The 24,232-nt window shown below is 40.1% G+C and overlaps 1 pseudogene; it reads right to left on the bottom strand.

Annotated features, from left to right (window-relative positions):
* Nucleotides 1–494: 494 nt before the first annotated feature.
* On the bottom strand, nt 495–23,317 carry LOC140713270 (uncharacterized; annotated as a pseudogene).
* Between the last annotated feature and the right edge of the window lie 915 nt (nt 23,318–24,232).

Raw genomic sequence — 24,232 nt, 5'->3', positions numbered from 1 at the left:
TCTGCCTGCTTTATATTTGCTGGTGGCTGATTAGATTGTGACCACTCAGATTAAGGGTGGGTCGGCCTTCCCCAGCCCACTAACTCAAACGTTAATCTCTTTTGGCAACACCCTACAGACACACCCAGAATCAACATTGCATCCTTCAGTTCAATCAAGTGGACAGTCAATATTAACCTTCACAAGTCCAACCCTTGTCAACTTGAACCCATACGCAACTCCTGAGATCATACATAATCTTCAAATACAGAAAATAATAAGGCCATAATTATGCCTAACATAGAACAACTATTCATCGTACAACTGGAAACACACCAATCCTCAACCCAAATACTATTACATAAAGTTTACAATACTTAAATGCTGATGTGAAGTCAATACATCTCGTATCACATGATAACAGAAAAGGAAATAAAATGAAGACATTTTCTTCATCCCTTAGTACAAGTGTATACATGCACAAACATGTTTTTTAAAAAAGAAGGAGGAAATACTCATGAAAATAACAGAGCTTCTTTCTGCAGCTGGTCACGTGGTCATAGCTGGTATTTATGACTACCTTCTACTACCCATTCTGTATTCCCTTTGCCTTCGGCAAGCACCTGCAGGTCGTGGCTTTTTTCCTGGTAGAGTGACCCAAACTTTCATTCCTGAAGGATTTTGGTCATTTGCAGTCCTCCCTGTATTGGACTGTTGCAGTTTTCCACTGACCTTAATCACAGGGCGTGGTAATAGTAAGAGATGCCATAATGGATCTCCTGCGTTCCATGCATACCCTTCCTTACACAGTCGCGGAGTAGTAGACTGATTTCATTTTGATAGTCCAGGTCAATCACTCCAGCTAACCTTTTAACTCCCTTCTTAGCCTGCTACTTAAAGGTAGGAGAAGTCCAAAGTGATCAGGTGGCAATCTTAACTACCCGTTTGACAGAATTGTTATTGTGTCTCCTGGTGGCAGTGTTCCTCCCTCTGGAACTAAAACCTCTAGGCCAGCAGAACATAATGTCTTGAGAACAGGAAGCAACAATTTTGCTAGTGAATCACTAGGGGTGATGGTGAGTGGTACCACTTCCACTTCTACCCTTTGATTCCCAGACCCATGAATCCTGACTATGGGAGAAATAGTGCCATATATTAGACACTGATTCAGAGCACACATGGCCTTCTGAAGAACTTTGCCCCAGTCCTGCAGTGTATTGTCACCTAGTTGGCATTGTAATTGTGACTTCAAAAGGCCATTCCACCATTCTATGAATCCAGCTGCTTCAGGATGATGGGGAACTTAGTAAGACCATTGAATTCCATGAGCATGAGCCCACTGCCACACTTCTTTAGCTGTAAAGTGAGTGCCTTGCTCAGAGGCAATGCTGTGTGGAATACCATGACGGTGGATAAGGCATTCTGTGAGTTCACGGATAGTAGTCTTAGCAGAAGCATTGTGTACAGGATAGGCAAACCCATAACTGGAGTAAGCATCTATTCCAGTGAGGACAAACCTCTGTCCTTTCCATGATGGAAGAGGTCCAATATAATCAACCTGCCACCAGGTAGCTGACTGATCACCCTGATGAATGGTGCCATATCAAGGGCTCAGTGTTGGTCTCTGCTGCTGGCAAATTGGGCACTCAGCAGTGGCAATGGCCATAGTCAGGTCAATCTTGGTGAGTGAAAGTCCATGCCTAACCTCCATCCCTGCCACCTTGGCCACTTTGTTCATGGGTCCACTGGGCAATGACAGGGATGGCTAGGGAAAGAGGCTGAGTGGTGTCCACAGAATAGGTCATCCTATCCACTTTATTATTAAATTCCACCTCTGCTGAGGTCAGCCACTGGTGAGCACTCACATGGAATACAAATATCTTCACAGTTTTTGACCACTCAGAGAGGTCCATCCACATACTTCCCCAAATTTCTTTGTCACCAATTTTCCAGTCAAGCTTCTTCCAAATCCCCAACTGTCCAGCCAAACCACTGGCTATAGCCCATGAATCAGTATATAATTGCACATCTGGCCATATCTCCCTCCATGTAAAGTGCACAACCAGGTTCATTGCTCGAAGTTCTGCCCACTGGGAAGATTTCCCTTCACCACTGTCCTTCAGGGATGTCTTGGAAAGCGGCTGTAGTGCTGCAGCTGTCCACTGTTGGGTGGTGCCTGCATATCGTGTAGAACCATCTCTGAACCAGGCCCTAGTCTCTCTTCCTCTGTCAACTGATCATAGGGAACTCCACATGAGGCCATCGGTGTAGGCTTTGGGAAGAGAAGGCAGGGTGGCAGGAGTGGAGACCATGGGCATTTGAGTCACTTCCTCATGTAACTTGTGCCTTCAGGGCCTGCTCGAGCCCGGTCACGTATATACCACTTCCAATTTGATGATGGAATGCTGCTGTGCATGACCAACTTTATGGCAAGATGGGTCAGAAAGCACCTGATTTATGATAGGCAGTTCAGGTCTCATGGTGACTTGATGATCCATAGTCAAATGTTCAGTTTCCACCAAAGCCCAGTAACAGGCCAAGATCTGTCTCTTAAAAGGAGGGCAGTATCTGCAGAAGATGGCATGGCCTTGCTCCAAAATCCTAGAGGCCTCTGCAGTGATTCACCTATGGGAGCCTGCTGAAGGCTCCAACTACATGTCTATCTGCCACTGATACCTCAAGCACCATTGGATCTGCTATGTCATATGGCCCAAATGGCAGAGCAGCTTGTACAGCTGCCTGGACCTGTTGTAGAGCCTTCTCCTGTTCTGGACCCCACTCAAAATTGGCATTCTCTCTGGTCATTGGATAAATGGGCTGGAGTAGCACACCCAAATGAGGAATGTGTTGCCTTCAAAATCCAAATAGGCCCACTAGGCATTGTGTCTCTTTCTTGGTTGTAGGAGAGGCCAAATGCAGCAACTTATTTACCTTAGAAGGCATATCTCAAAAGATCCCACACCACTGGACCACCAGAAATTTTACTGAGATGGAAGGTCCCTGAATTTTAGTCACGTTTATTTCCCATTCTCTGGCACTCAAATGTCTCACCAAGTCCAGTGTGTTTGCTACTCTTTGGTCACTGGATCCAATCAGCATAACGTCATCAATGTAATGGGCCAGTGTGATATCTTCCAGAAGCAAAAAGCGATCAAGGTCTCTCCGAATAAGATTGTGACACAAAGCCACAAAGTTTATATACCCCTGAAGTAGGACAGTAAAAGCCTATTGCTGGCCTTGCCAGCCAAAGGCAAATTGCTTCCGTTGGGCCTTATGGACACGAATAGAGAAAAAGGCATTTGTCAAGTCAATGGCTGCCTACCAGGTACCAGGAGATGTGTTAATGGGCTCAAGCAATGAAACCACATGTGGTACAGCAGGTGCAATTGGAGTCATGATAATCCACTGTCATTCTCCAAGATCCATCTGTCTTCTGCAGAGGTCTAATAAGAGAGTTGAATGGAGATGTGGTGGGAATCACCATCCCTGTGTCTTTCAAATCCTGGATGGTGGCACTAATCTCCACAATCCTATTTTTCTAGGGAGAGGCAGCTCTAATAGCTTCCATTTGGCCTTTTCCACCATAGTAGCCCTCACCCTACAAGTCAGGGAACCAATGTGAGGGTTCTGTCAGCTGCTAAGCATGTCTATGCCAATTATGCATTCTGTCACTGGGGAAATTACTGCAGGATGAGTCTGGGGACCTACTGGACCCACCGTAAGTCAGACCTGAGCTAAAACCCCATTAATGATCTTATCTCCATAAGCCCCTACTTTAACTGGAGGATCACAATGACATTTGGGATTCTCTGGAATCAATGTCAGCTCAGAGCCAGTGTCCAGTAGTCCAGAAAGGTCTGATCATTTCCCTTACTCCAGTGCACAGTTACCTTGGTAAAAGGCTGGAGGTCTCCCTGGGGAAAGATGGGAGAAAGATTCACTGCATACACTTTTGATAATGTAGTGGGGTCCTTCCTCAAGTATAAGTACTCCTTGTAGTACTTATACAGAGAAATAAAATTCTCTCTTGTTTAGACCACAACTAGTTTTTGCTTTACTCTCACCCATAGCCACACTTAATCCTTACTTAAAGAGCCACTGATATGGTTTGTCTCTGTGTTCCATCCCAAATCTCATCTTGAACTATAATTCCCAAGTGTTGAGAGAGAGACCCAGTGGGAGGTGATTGGATCATGGGGGTGGTTTCCCCCATGCTGTTCTCATGATAGTGAGTGAGTTGTCATGAGAGCTGTTGGTTTTATGAGGGGATCTTCCCACTTTGCTCTTTCCCTTTCTTGCCGCCTTGTGAAGAAGGTGTCTGCTTCTCTTTCTGCTGTGATTTTAAGTTTCCTGAGGCCTCCCCAGCCATGTGGAGTTGTGAGTCAATTAAACCTTTTTCCTCTGTAAATTACCCAGTCTTGGGTACATCTTCATAGTAGTGTGAAAATGGACTAATACAGCCATCAAAAATAGTTTACGTAATATTTGTAAGAAAACAAGGCATAGCCAAACATTTCAGGTGCAATTTTTTATGCTTATATTTCTTCACCCACACCTTAAATGAGAGCATTTGCTAAAGAGTGTTTTTCATTCTTTGTTACCTTTCCAGTACTTTCCTTTGAGAACTACAGCTACAAGTACAATTTTGGTGCCCTTTAAAACCCAATCTATTATTTCCATGCTATTATCTGGCTGATAGTTTCTCTAAAAATATTACTCTTTGCTTCAGTGAGTTTCATCCTTCAGCACTGTATGATTTACTAGATAGCACTGGGATAGAGTTAGATCAAACAGATGGAGATTTCAACCTCTAACTATATAATGATAATAGGCTATTTACTTTCTGTCTTTTGTATTATCAATTACTCTACCTTCATGATAGAATCTGTATAAGCATTAAATGAGATGATGTAAACCATAGAATTTTGCAAAATGTGTAGCTTTTTCTATTTTATCATAGCATGCTACGTAGCACTGTGCAATTATAAGAGTTGTATATGCCCTACTCTTTATCCTCTGCTCCAGTATTTACTACAAATATTATAAAGCATTTGACACTTACAAAAAATATTATAAATGTATTGTATATGTAAGCTGTGAAACAAAGAGATTTTAAAAACACCTTTAAACAGATCACTATCTAATGACATTACCAAAATTCTAGAAACCACCTCTGTGTTTCTTCTGTATCCTATTTTCTAGCTTGCCTTTTTCCAGAGGAAATACCTACTGTAAATTTTGTGTTTATCACTTTAAACTGCCTTTATGTTTCAAATAGTTTTATCATGTATGTAGTTATATCTAAATATATTGTTTCAATTTATTTTGAACTTAATATAAATGTAATCATTGTATGTGTTTTTCTCTTTGTTTTTTTCTGAGCAATATGTTTCTAAATTTCACCATGTTGAATATTATTCAGCCATAAAAATAATGAAATCATGTCTCTGCAGCAACATGAGTGGAACTGGAGGGCATTAAGAAGACAATGCAGAAACAGAAAATCAAATACTATATGCTCTCACTTATAAATAATGTGTACACATGGTCATAAAATGTGGCATAATTGACATTGCAGACTCCAAAGGGTGGGAGAGTGGGAGGTGGATAAGGCATTAACAATTACTTAATGGGTAAAATATACATTATTCGACTGATGGTTACACTAAAAGCTCAGACTTCACCAGTATGCAATAAATCCATGTAAAAAAAAAAAAAAACTATACTTGTACCCCATTAAATTCATATAAATAAAAATAAAAACAAAATGTGTAAAATAAAATAAACTCATCCATGTTATGGTTGTGGTATGTGAACAACATGGGCTTGAACTGTGCAGGTTCACTTACAAGCAGATTTTCTCCAGCCTCTGCAACCCCTGAGGAAACAAGAACAATGCCTCCTCTTCCTCCTCCTCAGCCCACTATATGGGAAGAAAATGAGGATGAAGACCTTTCATAATGATCCACTTCAACTTAATGAATAGGAAACACTTTTTTTTCTTCTTATGATTCTCTTAATAACATTTTCTTTGTTCTGTAGCTTATCTTCTTGTAACAATACTATGTATACTACATTAATCATACAAAAATGTGTTAACTGACTGGCACCATCTCGGCACACTATAACCTCTGCCTCCCAGGTTCAAGCGATTCTCCTGCCTCAGCCTCCCCAGTAGCTGGGATTACAGGCGTGCACCATCATGCCTGGCTAATTTTTGTATTTTTAGTAGAAACGGAGTTCCCCATGTTGGCCAGGCTGGTCTTGAACTCCTGACCTTGTGATCCGCTTGACTTGGCCTCCCAAAGTGCTAGAATTACAGGTGTGAGCCACCATGCTTGGCTGAGAGATAATGAGTTTCTATTAAATGGAATATAAGCTTCATGAGGGCAGGATCTTTGTCTATTATGTTCTATACCCAGAGCATGACAGGTGCTCAGGAAATACCTATGGATATTAACGTGAATCCTTTGGGAGGACTCCTGGTTGAACAATAATTTCAACTGCTCAGTATCTGAATGGTAATATTGGAAAAGGAAATAAAATTCCTTATTATCGATGATATCACACTTAGATAAGACATTGTAAAGAAAAAGAAGAAGGAGAAAAATCATTAAGGAGCTTCCTTCTGCAGGGATGTGCACCAGCCACCGTATGACCTCATTTTTTTGTTTCACTCTTACTCTGTTGCCCAGGCTGGAGTGCGGTGGCACGATCTTGGCTCACTGCAACCTCCACCTCCTGGGTTCAAGTGATTCTCCTGCCTCAGCCTCCCGAGTAGCTGGGATTACAGGCATGCAACACCACGCCCAGCTAATTTTTGTATTTTTAGTAGAGATGAGGTTTCACCATGTTGGCCAGGCTGGTCTTGAATTCTTGACCTCAAGTGATCCACCCGCCTCGGCTCCCAAAGTATTGTGATTACAGACGTGAGTCACCGCGCCCAGCCTGACTTCATTTTTAAAGAAAGTTTACCACAGTTTCTCACACAGCTCATTCATTTCACTCCATTTCTAATGTTCACATTTTGTAAAATGCTCCCAGAACACCCTTTTTCAAAAAGTTTTATTTATTTTTATTTATTTTTTTTGAGACAGAGTCTCACCCTGTCGCCCGTGCTGGAGTGCAGTGGTGCTACAGGCACCCTTTAAGTTATTGAAATATCCTGACTTTATATACAATGCAGAATAAAGTTGGTTGCAGGAAGATAAAGTTTCTGTGGCTTCAAAATCTGTTTCTAGTTCATCCATTGTCCAATGTCTATAGGTAAATGTACAGATTATACAACAATTTATCCTTTGCAAGTGTACCTGGGAGGGGAGCATGTATAGGTCAGGGAAATAGGAAAGTATTTCTAAGACAGTGCCATAAAGACTGAAATGGCAGGAGAAAAAAAAAGTATTATATTTTTAAAAAATTGATTAAACCAAGGGGCAAGTTGGCTTCTTTACTAGATGATAACATAGAAAGGTACTCATCCATGAAGTAGAAGTAGCTGAAGACTGCTGCTTCTGACAATTCATTTCTGCAGATAAATGTTCACCAAAGGGGAGGTGGACCTGTGTGATGGTTAACACTGAATGTCAACTTGATTGGATTAAAAGATACAAAGTATTGATCCTGGGTGTGTCTGTGAGGGGGCTGTCAAAAGAGATTAACATTTGATTCAGTGGGCTGGGAAAGGCAGACCCACTCTTAATCTGAGTGGGTACAATCTAATCAGCTGCCAGCATGGTTAGAATATAACCAGGCAGAAAAATGTGAAAAGAGAGACTGGCCTAGCCTTCCAGCCTAAATCTTTCTCCCATCCTGGATACTTCCTGCTCTCGAACGTCAGACTCTGAGTTCTTCAGTTTTGGAACTCAGACTGGCTGTCCTTGCCCCTCAACCTACAGACGGCCTATTGTGGGACCTTGCGATTGTATGAGTTAATACTTAATGAACTCTGCCTGCCATTAGTTTTGTCCCTCTAGAGAACCGTGACTAATACAGATTTTAGTACCAGGAGTGCTTCTAGAAGGACAGAATACTAAAGATGGAGTTCTTTTGTTGGTTTTGGGGTCTCTGGAGTTGGCTGCTTAATATGAGTAGACCCAAAAATACTAAGGACTCTACTTCTAATCGTATGGAGAACACTGGTAGCCGTTGGTGTGAACTCTTTAGAGAATTATGAAAAATAAATGCATTTGACACTCCTGGTTTATTGCTTGTCAGAGGCAAGGAGTTTAGTGGCTCTGTACATAATATCTTTGACCATATGTGGAAAACCAAAGAATATAATGAAGCTAGTTGGTTGCTTCTAAGCTCAGTGGATAAAATGATGAAAGAAAATGAAGTCAGAGATTATATCTCCCAGCTTCAGAAGCAGATAACTGAGCCTCAAATCTGCTACGATTGCCCCAAGTCAGAGTCTTATCTCCTATAGAGAAACAGCTGTAATTGTGGAAAAACAGACACAAGCTCTTATCAAGCGAGTGGCTGACCTGCAATGAAAGGTGCATGCACAGCCTCCCCAGGTGTCTACTGTTAAAGTGAGAGCATTGATTCGTAGAGAATGGGACCCTGCAACTTGGAATGGGGATGTGTGGGAAGACACTGGTGAAGCTGGGGACACTGAGTTTATAAATTCTTTTGAATCTTTTTTGCCAGAAGAAACAGCTTCCCCATCCCCAGTAGTGGCAACATCCCCTCCCTGTCCCATGCTGCCATCAACCTTTCCACCTTTGAGGAGATAAATCCGGAGCTGCTGGAGACAACAGTGATGGCTTCCCCTGAGGCAGTCGCCAGGCAAGATAATGTTGATTCTTTTCAGGAGCCACACCCAAAACCCCTGTTTGCTTTTAGATTTATAACTAGATGAAAGTCCCGGTGGGCCCCTAGAGGTGAGATTGAGCGTCTGACCCATAAGAAGGTGCACTACACTCGAAAAGAACTGTGTGAGTTTTCTAATTTATATAAACAGGAATCTGGAGAACAGACATGGGAATGGATATTAAGGGTGTGGTATAATGGTGGAAGAAACACAGAGTTGGATCAGGCTGAATTAACTGATTTGGGCCCACTAAGAAGGGACTCTGCTTGTAGCCTTACAGCTTATGGAGTTAAAAAAGGTTCTGATAGTTTATTTGCTTGGTTAGCTGAAATATGGATTAAAAGATGGCCCATTGTGAGTGAGCTGGAAATGTCCCATCTCCCGTGGTTTAATGTAGAGGAAGGGATCCAAAGACTTAGGGAGATTGGGATGGTGGAGTAGATTAGTCACTTTAGACCTACTCATCCCAGATGGGAAGGTCCAGGAGATATACCCTTGACCAATATCTTGTGGAATAGATTTGTGAGGGCAGCACCTGCATCTTTGAAGAGCCCTGTAACTGTTCTTCTCTGTATGTCAGATCTAACAGTGGAAACCGCAGTCACTCAACTATAAATTATTTTAAATACAGTGGAAATAATTGGATCCCGAGGTAGCAGTGGCCAACCATAAAAAGCAAGATGGGCATAGCTACTGAAATGTACAGCAGAGGCAAAGTGGCAATCAGAATAGTCTGGCTCGTGTAGAGCTCTGGCATTGGCTAACTAGTCATGGTGTTCCCAGAAGTGAGGTTGGTACGAAGCCTACTGCATTCCTACTTAATTTATATAAGTAGAAAACTTCCAGGTCAAGTGGACAAAAAGAATAATTTGAATTATAAAAACAGAGAATCACAGCCCCTCAATCAATTTCCAGACTTAAACAAGTTAAAAGCCTAGAACCCCTTGAATGAAGGGAAGACCAGGTCCCCTTGAGGAAGGACCCCCCTACATTACTGACAATTTATGCAGTGAATCTTTCTCCCATCTTTTCCAAGGAGACACTCCGGCCTTTTACCAGGGTAACTGTGCATTGGGAAAAGAGAAATGATCAAACATTTCAGTGTCTACTGGACACTGGCTCTGAGCTGACAATGATTCCAGGGGACCCAAAACATCACTGTGGTCCTCCAGTTAAAGTAGGGGCTTATGGAAGTCAGGTAATTAATGGAGTTTTAGCTCAAGTCCAGCTTACAGTGGGTCTCCAGATTTATCCTGTGGTCATTTTCCCAGTGCCAGAATGCATAATTGGCAGACATATTTAGCAGCTAGCAGAACCACCACATTGGCTCCCTGACTTGTAGGGTGAGGGCGATTATGGTGGGAGAGGCCAAATGGAAACCATTAGAACTGCCTCTACCTAGAAAAATAGTAAATCCCCTGGAGGGATTGAGGAGAATAGTGCCACAGTCAAGGACTTGAAAGATGCAGGGGTGGTGATTCCCACCACCTTTCCATTCAACTTTCCCATTTGGCCTGTGCAGAAGACAGATGAATCTTGGAAAATGACAGTGGATTATCGTAAGCTTAACCAGGTGGTGACTCCAATTGCGACTGCTATACCAGATGTGGTTTCATTGCTTGGGCAAATTAACATATCTGGTAACTGGTATACAGTTATTGACTTAGTAAATGCATTTGTCTCCATACCTGACCATAAGGCCCACCAGAGACAATTTTCCTTCAGCTGGCAAAGTTAGCAACATACCTTTACTTTCCTACCTCAGGGGTATATCAACACTGTGGCTTTGTGTCATAATATTATTCGGAGAGACCTTGATTGCTTTTCACTTCTGCAAGGTATCACACTGGTCCATTACATTGATGATGTTATGCTGATTGGGTCCAGTGAGCAAGAAGTAGCAAACACAATGGACTTCTTGGTAGGACATTTGTGTGCAAGAGGATGGGAAATAAATACAACTAAAATTCAGGGACCATCTACCTCAGTAAAATTTCTATGAGTCCAGTGGTGTAGGGCCTGTTGAGGTAGTCCTTCTAAGATAAAGGATAAGTTGCTGCATTTGACCCCTCCTACAACCAAGAAAGAGGTACAACACCTAGTGAGCATATTTGGATTTTGGAGGCAACACATTCCTCATTTGGGTGTGTTACTCCATCCCATCGTGTCACTGAGTGACCCAAAAGGCTGCCAGTTTTGAGTGGAGACCAGAACAGGAGAAGGCTCTGCAACAGGTCCAAGCTGCTGTGCAAGCTGCTCTGCCACTTGGGCCATACGACCCAGCAGATTCAATGGTGCTTGAGGTGTCAGTGGCAGATAGCAATGCTGTTTGGAGCTTTTGGCAGGTCCCCATAGGTGAATCACAGCAGAGACCTATAGGATTTTGGAGCAAGGCCCTGCCATCTTCTGCAGATAACTATGCTTCTTTTGAGAGATAGCCCTTGGTTTGTTACTGAGCTTTGGTGGAACCTGAATGTACTGAAATAGGAAAGGTTTCCTTGTCCCCCTCACAGAGCATGTGATGGGAGTATGACTTGCATCTTCAGTGGCCTGCTGCTCAAACATCTAGGGGAGCATACAAACAGGCAGGCTGTGGGGCTCCAACCCCATGATAGTGTCTAGGGGTGCATGTTTACAGCTCCTGAAGCCCCAGAGGGCCTGTGTTACAGCGTACTCTTTCAGTTTACCTATAGGCTAATTGTGTTAACCAGCTCCATTAGACCCTCTACGTTGTCACAAGGACAGAGGGCTTTCTGTATCCTGGATTCTTACCTTGGTGTACTGGAAGAATTGGATCACATGTGGGCTTGGAGAGTGAGTGTAAAGTTTTATTGAGTGGAAGTAGCTCTCAGCCAATGGGGGAGCCAGAAAGCAGATGATTTTCCTATGGAGTTGGGCTGCTCGGCATTCCCAGCTCTCCTCCAACTGGCCCAGCCAAACTCCACCTCATCCTGCCAGTCAATGGCCTGATGGGGTGCCAGTGCCTATCAGTGTGCTCTTCTTAAAGCATGCTCCTCTCGACATCCTCTTGATGACTAACCACTTATGTCTTCTTCCACTGATGTACTCTTGAAGTCCGGCTGCCTGTTTGTCTGCCCACTAGGGTCTCAGGTTTTTATAGGCCCAGGATGGGGTCATGGTGGGCCTGGGTGGTCTTGGAAAATGCAACATTTGGGCGAGAAAGCAGGAGTGCCTGTCCTCACCTACATCAGTGGGGAGGGAGCCATAACCAGGGACCATGCCCTCCTCTACTCAGCACCTCCCTTCCTCCTCTTCTATATCATTTAATGGGACATGCTGTTCCCTTCCCAGCACTCCCATATCATTCTGCCTCACTGAAGAGGTACATCTAACTGCCATCAGAATATGGAAGATGACCAGTTTTAGCTGCTTTCTGCTGACAGGGGTCATTGTTTTGGGGGGAAAAACAGCGGTCAGATTCCTCCCAGAAGTCTCTCTAAGGGTTCCTAGGAAAGGGGAGCCATCGTCCGAGGCTCTGGTTGCCTAACCTTTTGGAGTTTGGTTGTTTCTAAGCATGAGAGGAAAATCAAGTTTTATAAGGTTAAGTATGCATGGGTTAAACATGTGTATTATACAAGGAAAGAATTTAGTGCCAAAGATTATAGAGACAAGAAGTAACATATATTAACAACATTTTACTCCAGGCTGTTTCACCCTGGTGAAAGAAATTAAACCTTGTACGGGAGCTGATAAACTTTTAGAAAAGAGAAAGTTCTTGCCATACCTTTAGCAGTTAACAGGTCCACCCTGGGAATATCTGTATCTCCTCTCTCTTTCCTGGGCCTCCCTGTGTCTATTATCAAAAACCTAGGTAGCCACTTTCTGCCTGCCTTTGTACTCGCTCTCCAAGCCCATGTGTGATCCATTCTTTCAGTACACCAAGGCAAGAATCCAAGATACAGAAAGCCCTCTGTCCTTGTGACAAGGTAGAGGGACTAATTGAGCTGGTTAACACAAGCAGCCTATAGGTAAACTAAAAGTCTCCAAGTTCTTCAGTATTGGAATTTGGACTGGCTGTCCTTACTCCTCAGCCTGCAGGTATTGTGGGACCTTACGATACTTAATAAACTTCCTTTTATGTGTATGTATGTTTTCCATTAGTTCTGTCCCTCTAAAGAACCCTCACTGATACAGCCTGGTATTTTAAGATTGGAGAGTAACTCAAACCAGTCATAGATACCTCAAATGAGACACCCACCTTTGTGTGCACACATGTTCCTCAAGCCAGAATCCACCCCTTTCCATTAGGGGGTGGAATTAACAGAACTGAAACAACCAGTCATCCAGGGCCCTCATATCTTCAGAGATATTTTATTTTCTTCCTTATGACGAAATATACCAGAATAATACAGTTAGGCTGATGAATTTAGTGTTAGGTTACTCACAAAGTCAAAGCTTCATAACTGTCTCTAACCAGGACTATTGCAACAGGTTCCTGCCCAGGGCAGGTTCCGCTTGGCTCCTAGCCATGAGGCTCTCCTTCTCAAGTTTTTCCCAGCCTCCAAACCATTTTCAAACCAAATAATTTAACGATTTCAGCCTCACAATTAAATATACAACCTAACACCAAATCTATACTGTCTACTCTGTCCTTGACCTTGATTACACACCTGGTGAGTGGGCTGTGACCTTATTCAAGATCCACTTTGTGCCAGGTCTGACAAGCAACCACAATCTTGTTTTATTCGGCCCACATGTTTTTCTGGATGACCTGCCTCATTTTAGTCTAGTTTTTACTGTAGCCTGTGCTCTTCTTGTGAACCTGTTCCCAAGCCAGGAATTTAATCTCTAGGGTTAAAATGCTAACTCAGAGCTTGGAGTGTTTCTGTCTACAGACAGATCAAGGTATAACTTTGTCACATGCCCCAATTTCACTGCTACAGAAATGGTTCTCTCATTTCTGCATGTGACCTCAGAACATGTCTACTTCCCTTGACCATCACCGGCATCATCGGGAAACATATTCCGTCCAGATGAGGTAAGCAGTTACTACCCCAAGCTGTACTGAACTGGCATCCCTCTAGCACCAATGGTCAGGGGGCAATTTTAGGTACTAACCCCAGATCCTCCCCCTTTTCTCTCTCCTACTGCAATGAACTGGTTAATGATCCCTCAGATGAAACTCAGAGTAGATCTTTCTATCCCAATTTCATAGGGTTTAAATGAGTTATATTACTATTTACTTCTACTTCAGTGTTATTTTTATTATTTCTGTCAAGCCAATAATGGGCTAATTTTTCAACCAAAGTTATGTCTACTTTAGTCACAACAGATTTTGAAATAAGATTTAAATTTTGAAAAATACGTATAAAATCTACTTATTTTCATTAAATGCTTACATCTTTTAGCTTAATAAGAGTGTCCAAGTCATTAGCCTAAACTTTGGCTAAAGATCTGAGTTATGACAGATCTTTAATGTGAAGAATTTTACATACCAGAAAATTCATAAAAATTCATGTTGAAGGAGCAGAAATGCTTTTATGCAATTTGGTTTCTCGATACAAAATGAGATCTTGATGTGAAATTTCTGCACCAGTGATTTTAAGACACTGAGGAGAGTATAAGAGTTTTGACATAAACAGAAAGGAAATTGATTTTTGTTCAAGAACGATGCAGCATAGTTATTAGGAATAAATTAAACACCTAAGGAAGTGTGTTCCCAGCCTCCATCTGCTTATGCTTGTTAGGAGCAGTGTCAGAATCATGTAGAAGATTGGTACAGCGGAAGTTGCAGGAGTATTCACTCACATTTCCTTCACATCTTCTCCATGCCAGGCGACAAGACTTGCGGACACAGGTTGCAGGGCTGGCAAGACCAGTCTCGGGCCCCAGAGGAGTAGACTCACTGCCTTCAGTGCAGAGATGGCCTGACTCACACTTCCTCTGTCATCTACCGCAGCTGCCATGCCCACTCTCTGGTGAGGTTTCTCCCCTCCCAAGTCTGGGAGTTATTATTCCTTATGGCAAGCACACCCTTAACTCTCATTTTGGGGACTTGATTGACAATGATTGAAGAGAGAACAAACAAAATATTTAAAAAAAAAAACTAATAAAAGAAAGAGAAAGGAAGATAGGAAGAAAGTTCACCTGTAATCCTAGCAGTTTGGGAGGCTGAGAGGGGAGGATTGCTTGAGCCCAGGGGTGTGAGACCAGCCTGGGCAACAAAGTGAATCCCCCCACCCCTCAACCATTTCTACAAAAAAATAAAAATAAAAATAATTAAAAAATAAAATAAACTGATGGAATATGCAGAGATTCAAGAATCCCTACCAAATTCTTACCACCAATGTTCTGGAATTTCTTGCTTTATATCCTCCTGATAGATTTCCTGTCCTTTTCTCCTGTTTCTGAGGATATAGCTCAGAAATTGTCTAATTGTCTTCTTAGCACACAGGCCTAAAGTCAAGATGAAGCTTATGAATAAATCTCTGCCCCCTTGTTTCTTTTGTGCAAATTGCCTAGAAAATGGGGAGGAAGGCTGGGTGCAGTGGCTCATGCCTACAATCACAGCACTTTGGGAAACTGAGGCAGGCAGATCACCTGATGTCAGGAGTTCAAGACCAGCCTGGACAACATGGTGAAAACCCCTCTCTACTAGAAAAAATACAAAAATTACCTGGGTGCAGTGGCACACACCTGTAATCCCAGCTACTCAGGAGGCTGAGGCAGGAGAATTGCTTGAACCCAGGAGTTGAAGGTTGTGGTGAGCTGAGATGGTGCTACTGTACTACAGCCTGGGCAACAGAACGAGACTCTGTCTCAAAAATAAATAAATAAAAAAGAAAAGAAAATAGAGTGGAAGCTGTGGTCTTGAAGCTTCCATTGGACCATGCTTCAAAAACTCCTTGGAGCATTTTAAAAATTGGGCCTGAGAGAAGCAAATTGGTTATTTTAGTTTTTTAAGCAATGCCACTGCAAATGTTGACTAATATTTAAGTTAAATTATTAAGGTGAGTCAAAACCATTTCTAGGAAGTTTTTAGAATCCTACTCTTATTAGGAAAGTCTGTGGTTTTCAAAACAAGCGATTGGTCTCACATTTTACTTCTTTAATTTGATACTAGTGGTTGGGGGGAGTATATATGCGTACATCGGCCAATGTGTGTTTCACAGAGCAATTTGATCAGTCATTGCATAGGGCATATAATTTGTGGGACCCAGTGCAAAATGAAACTGCAGTGTCTCTTGTGAAAATGAAGGAAAAAAGTCCTTTAACGGCATTAAAATGTGAAGTATTTTCCTTTCTTCCACAGTCTTTCGACTTGCCACAGGGCTTTATGTTTGGTATTTAATGACATTCTGGGTTAAAAAAAATCAAAAAATAAATTCTTAGAGTGAATTTTACCTTTATCCTTATTTTGTGCAATGCCAGTTTAAAATGTAAATATAAGAGCACTTAACTCATATGTAGAATCATCAAAGTTACAGTTTGTATTTCACAGGTTGTACATACATATGTATTTTGTTCTTACTAGAACAGTGGAAATGCTGTGCAAAAGCAACTCAACAGTTTATATTTCACTTTGTGATATACACACATTCTACCAACACTCTCTACCTTCAGATGAGTAAGAAAGGACTAAAGAAAAAGGAACTATGGAATGTGAAATCTTACCCTTTCCATCTTTGTCACTGTTTTACACATAACAAATCTCCCTTGCAGTTCTCTGAGTCTCTCATGCATCCTGAGTCCCTGGAGTACTACATCTATGAGACATTGTGAACACTATGTAGAAATGGCTGGCAAGAAACAGGGGATGTGCATATTGCTTATAACTTCTCTGCTCACATGCATGTTCAGTTGACCACACAGGTCAAATGCCCATGAAGCCAGCCCTGTTGGCCATCTGCATCATGCTTGGCATCTATTATAGCCTAAGCTTTGAAAATAGTATAGCAACAAATAATTAACACATGTAGAGTTTCATATTTATAGAATATTTTCACATTCGTTTGATCATTTTTACTTCACATCTATCAATACAGAAGGCAAATATTTCTGTTCCCATTTTTGAAATAAGAAGCCCATGGCCCATGGAAATTGTGAGAAACAGGAACAAAACTTAAGCACATTTTCTGACTTTAAAGCCCTTTCAGATGCCGTATCCACTTGGATCTATATTTACTATATACATCCTAGTTTATTAGAAAATAAACTCCTAGAATGATGATAGAGACATGAGCGAAAAACTACAACCAACTATTAATCTGTGAGATACAGAATGAATTTATTTTAAAGATTCAAAGAAGGGACAATTTACAGTAGACATTGATAATGCTGGTGTTCCAAAACTTGTATTTATTGAATTACCTGTGCTTCCCCATTTTTTTTTTTTTCCATAACTAAACTCTGTAACATATCAAATTCCTATGCAGGTGACGGTTGGTTTCTTGACTCTGTTCCTTTGGCTTATTTGTTCAGCCTTTTGCCAAAAACACACAGTTTTAGGGACTATCCCTTTAAGATAAGTATCATCATGCTATTGTTACAAGTATTCTAGTATTATTCTCCATTTTGAAAATTGTCTTAGAATAAGCCTGTTTTTCCTTCCATTTTTGAGTATAAATTTTAGAAAGTCATTTTTCCAAGCTGAAATTTTATTGTTTATTAATTAATGAGAGGATTATTCATGGCTTTGTGGAGTTGAGTAGCATTTTACATTAGTTATTATAAATGCAAAAATGCTAATAAACTTTTGCTATTAATCTTTTATTTAGAAAACTAGCTGAAAGTTCCTATTTAAGTGTAGCATTTTGTCTGTAGAATTGTGAATTTTCTGTATAGAAAATTTGGCAAGTAACAACAATTTTTTCTCTTTCTATTTAATCCTTAATCTTATTTCTTCTGCACAGTTAGTGTTTATAACCTCTCAAACAGTGTTGAATAGTTGCAACAAATGTTGGCAAGTATTTCCATAATGTTAACGGGAATGCTTTCAAAATTTTATCACTAATTACTTTTCTCTGTGCATTTTGTTGGATATCCTTCATCTGATAACAGAAATATCCTCATATTTTCAGAGCCACTGTTTAAACATAAATATTTATAAAATAATTTTTCCATACCTGTTGAGATAAGCATGTGCTCTTTCTTTTTCTTTTTGACAGATATTCTGGAACTGGATAATCTTTACATTCCTGTAATACGTTTGGTCTTTCTGTCAACATATATTCTTTTTATATTTATGTTCTTCAGAATGATTAACCTATAATTTTCCTTTTGCTTTATTGCTTTGTCAGATGTTGATAGTAACCTTACATAAAGCACACCTATTCTTGGGGGGAAAGTACATACACAAGAGATTATTTATTTTTTGAAGAGTTAATAACATTATTTTGTGAATAATATAGAACTCATTTTCTGGGTGAGAGATATATCATTATTTCAATGTGTTAAATGTTTGCTGGTCAATTCCTATTGTCTGCCTCTTCTTGAGTCACCACTGGTAACAATATGTTCAAGAAAATTATTCATTTTATCATTTATTCCTTTATCGTTTTAATCTCAACTTTTGTAAATTTATATACTTTTTAACTCAATATTGTTTATTAGTACCTCTTTTTCAAAATCAATTGTGACAGAGCTTTGTTTCTCTGTCTTTTTAAAAGACCTAATATTTTTGTTTTGTAAATCACTTTTATATTTTCAGTGTTGACCACTGTATTACTTTCTCCTTTTATCATCATTAACTCCTGCCTTTTACTTCCTATTTATACTACTTCTTTTGCTTTCATTTTTCCTAATTTTTGTACTGTTTTGGAGTGATATTTTTGTATTATTTTTTGCAACTATTGATTTGGAAATCATGCATTTATTGGCATATTTCCATTTCTTAGTTCTTTCCATTACATAGTCTTTAAAATTTGGTATTTTTAAAGTTTCAACATATCAACTTTTAAAAGCCTAAAATGAATTAATCGTTTAACTTTTTTCCCAAGAGTATATGGAACCTAGTTGTACACATCTCTCATACAAGTTATTTTTATTTTAGTGTATTAATTCTACCTTCTTTGTTATTTTTATAGTTATCATTACTGTTCTACATGAACACAATGCTTTTATCTTTCTTTTTTTTTGACGGAGTCTAGCTCTGTCGCCCAGGCTGGGGTAGTGCTGGGATTACAGGTGTGAGCCACCGTGCTCGGCCCACATGCTTTTTAATTCACATGATTTTGATTTTTTTCCTTCACCATTTTTCTGAAGTTTTGGCTTTCTTTGTTAGTTTTATTTTCTTTTTTATGATCTGCTTCATTGTGAGTGTTTTTATTTGTCCAACGATGTGTGTGTTCATCCTTTATTCTTGAGTATTTAATTAGCAGGGTAAAATTTTCTAAGTTGAAAATGTATTTCTCTCAGCAGTTCAAAAGTATTATTTATTCATTTTCTTGCATCTCCTGTTGCTGTTGAGAAGTCTGCTCTGTCAATTTGGCATTTCTTCCTAAATTGCATGCCTTTGTTATTTTACTACCTTTTAGTTTCTCCTTTTAAATTTACTACTAATAAAATCACCATCTCGAATCAATGTGGAAAAGATTGAGGTTTTAATAATGTTGGAGGCTGGGCATGGTGGCTCACACCTGAAATCCCAGTACTTCAGGAGGCCATGGCAAGTGGATCCATTAAGATCAGGAATTTGAGACCAGCCTGGGCAACATAGTGAGACCCCAACTCTACAAAAAATACAAAAATTAGCCATGTGTGGCACAAGCCTGCAGTCCCAGCTACTTGAGAAGCTGAGGTGGGAGGATCACTTGAGCCCAGGAGGCAGAGGTTGCAGTGAGCCAAGATGGAGCCACTGCATTCAAGCCTAGATAACAGAGCAAGAGTCTATATATATATTTAAAAAAAGGAAAGAAAAAGAAAACAGTAAATAATGTTGGAAAAACTGGATAATCATATGTCCATATGTTTCTTACATCCTACAGAAGTAAATCATGCATGGATCAGAGATTAAATATAAAAATTAAAGCCATGCAAATACTTTAAAAAACACCAATTAATTCTTGTATAGCATAGGAGTGGGGAAAACTTTCCTAACTGTGACTTGTATTCCATTAAAAAGTAAAAACGTAATAAATATAACCATATGAAAATAGAAAAGAAGCACTTTTACAATATGAAAAGCATAATTCAATTTCTAAATGACAACTGGTCATTATTTTCATCTCTTTATTTCTTTATGTCATACCTTAGAAGGATGATGCAACTCAGTATTCCAGTTCACTAATTTGCTCTTCATTAGTCACCATTAGGCAATTAAGCTAATTTATTATTAAGCTTTATTATTAAGCAATAAAACTAAATAAATGAAGCTTTATTTTATCATTTTGTTATATACATATGTATCATTTTCTATAATTGCGTTTTCATTTGTCTCCAGTTGGGTCTTTATCATAAGTCACTCTTATTTGTTTTAACCTCTATATGTATTTCAGGGCTATGGTTTGTCATTCTCTCTGATGCTAAGTTTCACTGTAATGTACTATTCATCTATTACCTTTTTTTCTTCAAGGGTAAGCTTTTTCAGGTACTGAGTTTGTGAGCTCGCTTTCATATTTTTGGTTTTCCTTATATATTGGTTGTTTCTAGGTTGCGTGCTTATCCGTTATGTAAGCCTTCTTTGGAGGTTCACCCAGTAGTGGCTTCCCCAGTACAAGTTCCGATTGCAATTGTGATTCCTAATTAGCCTTTCTCCCGCGAAAAATTCATTCATTATCTTGAATTCTATGAGTATGACTATGAATTAACTAATTAAGTATATAGTTCTGGTTGCTCTTCTAAAACAGCGGTCCCCAACTCTTTTGTGGCACCAGGGACCAGTTTCATGGAAGACAATTTTTCCATGAACTGGGGTGGGGGTGGGGATGTTTTTGGGATGATTCAAGCACACTACATTTAATGTGCACTTTATTTATACTATTATTACATGGTAATAATAATGGGTGCTGGGAGACAGGGACACTCAAAGTGTGTTGCTTTTGTTCAGCCTACTACATAATCTCATTTTTGTTGCTGTCACTACAGAAAACCCTGCTTCACAAACATAGGATGTTGGAAATGGAGCAGGTTTTTCAGTACTTTTGTGGCAATCTCAGGATATTCCACGTGGACTTTAATCCAGAATGTATGGAGATTTGAAGTTGTCTCTAACATGTGTTTAAGTCCACCATCATTTGTGATCTCTAGCAGTTGATCCTCCTCTAGCACGGACAAAGTCAATTCACCTGGCTTATTCACAAATGGGTTGTGGGATCCATTCCTTCCCAGTTCAGGGGTCTTTTCTGGTTGGGAAGTAATGCTCAAACTCTTTTGAAAGCTAAGAGAGGTGATCATGCACCAGCTGGAAGAAAGAAGACCCTGGCTCAGTCTCTTTCAAAATCTCTTCTAATGTTTGAAACGTTTCAAAGATCCCATTGTTTACTTGTCGCCCTCATAATTCCAGTTTGGTTTTTAATGTGACCACTTTATCTGCCGATTTGAATACAGTTATCATTCTTCCTTGCAGGGACAGATTGAGTTTGTTGAGCAGGTTGAATATGTCACACAAGTCAGGAAGTTTTGTGACCCATTCTGTGTCACTGAAATCTGCTGCCGGTGATGACAGGTTTTCTAAGACAAATCTCTGGAGCAGTTCTTATAACTCAAAATCTGTGGCCAGCGATATACCTTTAGAAAGCCATTTCACTTCTGTGTATAAGAGAAGATGTGTGTGCTCTGCGTCCATCTCCTCACAGAGTTGCGCAAACAGATGTGAGTTAAGGGCATGCACTTTAATGTGGTTGATAATTTTTTTTAATCACATCGTGCCAAATGTTACTAAGTTCAAGTGACATTTTTCAGCTAGCCAGCATTTCTCTGTGGATAACACACTGCAGAAACTCACATTCAGATGCTAACTCTTTGATGCAAGTAGTGAAATCAGAAAGCCATTCAATCTTTGCAGCCGTTTCTGTCCGTGCATTTACCAGCACAGAATGACCAATTCAGTTTTCCTGATAGGTAATCACTCAAACACTTGAATAGTCCTTCAGCTGTGATGTTGGTTGGCAACGAAAGTGCACATAACATATCCTCATGCATCCTCCTGAAAAATATATGACACAAAAACAAGTGTTGTTGCCTTGTTGTCAACATCAGTAGACTTGTCAACCTGGATCATGTACCACAGTGATTCGTTAATCCTCTAACAATTGTGCCTAAACATCCTTTGCTATTTCATCAGTTCATCTGGTTATGGTGCTAGCAATGAGGAACACATGCCACCTTCTGAACTGTAGCCACTCCTAAAACTTTATGACAACTGTCCTTAGTAGCAGGAAGGATCAACTCTTCACTAATGGTAAAGGGCTTCTTAGCGTTAGCAATGCAGTTAACCACTAAGAATAAGGCATTCAGTGCAGATACATTTGATGAAGTGATGGTCTTCAATAATTGGTTCTGTTCTTCATATTCACATTTTTTTGGGTTTTTTTTGTTTGTTTGTTTGTTTAAACACTAAAGTCTTGCCTTTTAATGAGAGTGCTTGGTCTCCATGTGGTGAAGTAGTTTTGAAGGTTTCATGGTTTCGTTGCATAGCCAGTCACCACATATTATACAAAGCAGGATTAGAGAATGTGAATCACCAGTCGCAATGAACCCATAATTTAAGTAGACTCTTGGTATTTTCTACCAAATGCAGCATATTAGTCCATGTTCGTACAGCTATAAAGAACTTCACAAGACTGGATAATTTATAAAGAAAAGTGGTTTGATTGACTCATAGTTCCACATGGCTGGGGAGGTCTCAGGAAACTTACAATCAGGATGGAAGGCAAAGGGGAAGTAAGGTCCCTTCTTCACACGGCAGCAGAAAGGAGAAATGCCCAGTGAAGAGTGGGTGGAACCTCTTATAAGACCATCAAATCTTATGAGAACTCACTCACTAATACAAGAACAGCATAGGGGGAACCACCCCCCGATTCAATTACCTCCACCTGGTCTCTCCCTTGGCCTGTGGGGATTATGGGGATTACAATTCAAGATGAGATTTGGGTGGGGACACAAGTCTAACCATATCATGCAGCTTTTCTTTTGTTGGCAGTTTTAGAGTCTTCTGCAGTCTCATCATTGGGTCTTTTCCTCTTTTCAAAGAAGCTTTCCAGTGACTTTTTTTAAAACTCATTTTGGCTAGGGTTAGCTGGTGGGCTTACCAAAACTGTGACTGAGACAAGTGCTCAGTACAGGAAAGAGGCATGGGTGAAAGTGGCAAATAAAATAATGGGCGGGCCATGCATGGGCTAAAGTAAGTGTCGAATTCTGACTTAAAGCCTTCCATCAGATGCAACTATACAACTGAAGTACATCAACTCACTTGCCACTATAAAGCTTGCCACCAGATGCAGCTCGTTGTTTGCCACACCCATTGACAGGATTTGGATATGGGTCTGCAAACAATTGATTTAGTATAGTCTCTGTGCAGTCAAACCTTTCTGCTAATGTTAATCTGTATTTGCAGCCGCTCCCCATCACTAACATCACTGCCTTAGCTCCCCCTGAGATCATTAGGGTTTAGATTCTCATAATCTCATAAGGAGCAGGCAACCTAGATCCCTCGCATGCACAGTTCACAATAGGGTTCATACTCCTATGAGAGTCTAATGCTGCCACTGATCTGACAGGAGGTGGAGTTCAGGCAGTAATGTGAGTGATAGGGAGCAGCTGTAAATGCAGATGAAGTTTCGCTTGCCTACTGCTCCCCTCCTGCTGTGCAGCCCATTTCTTAACTGGGGACCCCTGTTCTAAAGTACAAGCCTAACCTGGTCATTATCTTTTGTACACATTCCCAGTAGATCTCTATATGCCTGAACATAAAGTGTAGAAGATAATATCTTTTAGGGTCCAGTCTTGCCAATTATTTGTCCTTGTTTCAGATAATGTCCCTCACATTTTATTCTCAAACTTCTAAAGACTTTCTTGCAGGTTTTGTAACATTGAAGGCCACTTCAAGTTCCATGCTCTTTCTAACGTCATCTCCCACATGAAATATTATTTTATTTCCGTGAATATCTAATGAATTTCCTTCAAACACAAACTATACCATCTCTCCCTGTATCAAAGTAGCTCCTGTAACCCATAAATATATACATCTACTATGAAACCACAAAAATTAAAAAAAAAAAATTAAAGAAAAGAAGGAACATATGAAATTAGTATCTCATATTGCATCTTAAGAAAGTAAAAAAAGAAAAGAAAAGCCAAAGTAGAAAGGAAGGAAATAAACAGTGCAGAAATTAATTAAATGGATAATTTAAAAATGAAAGATTGGTTAAGAAACAAAAGCAAACTGTACTACCTCTATGATTTTTCTCAACAGTTCTTGAGTAAATCAATGTGCACCTGTAAAAATAAATGGATTAACTGATAAACACATGAAAGCTAATT

This window comes from Chlorocebus sabaeus, chromosome 14 (genome assembly GCF_047675955.1).
Source record: "Chlorocebus sabaeus isolate Y175 chromosome 14, mChlSab1.0.hap1, whole genome shotgun sequence".
NCBI lineage: Eukaryota > Metazoa > Chordata > Mammalia > Primates > Cercopithecidae > Chlorocebus > Chlorocebus sabaeus.
Note: the sequence above shows the minus strand (reverse complement) of the source record. Positions and strands in the feature narration are given on the sequence as shown.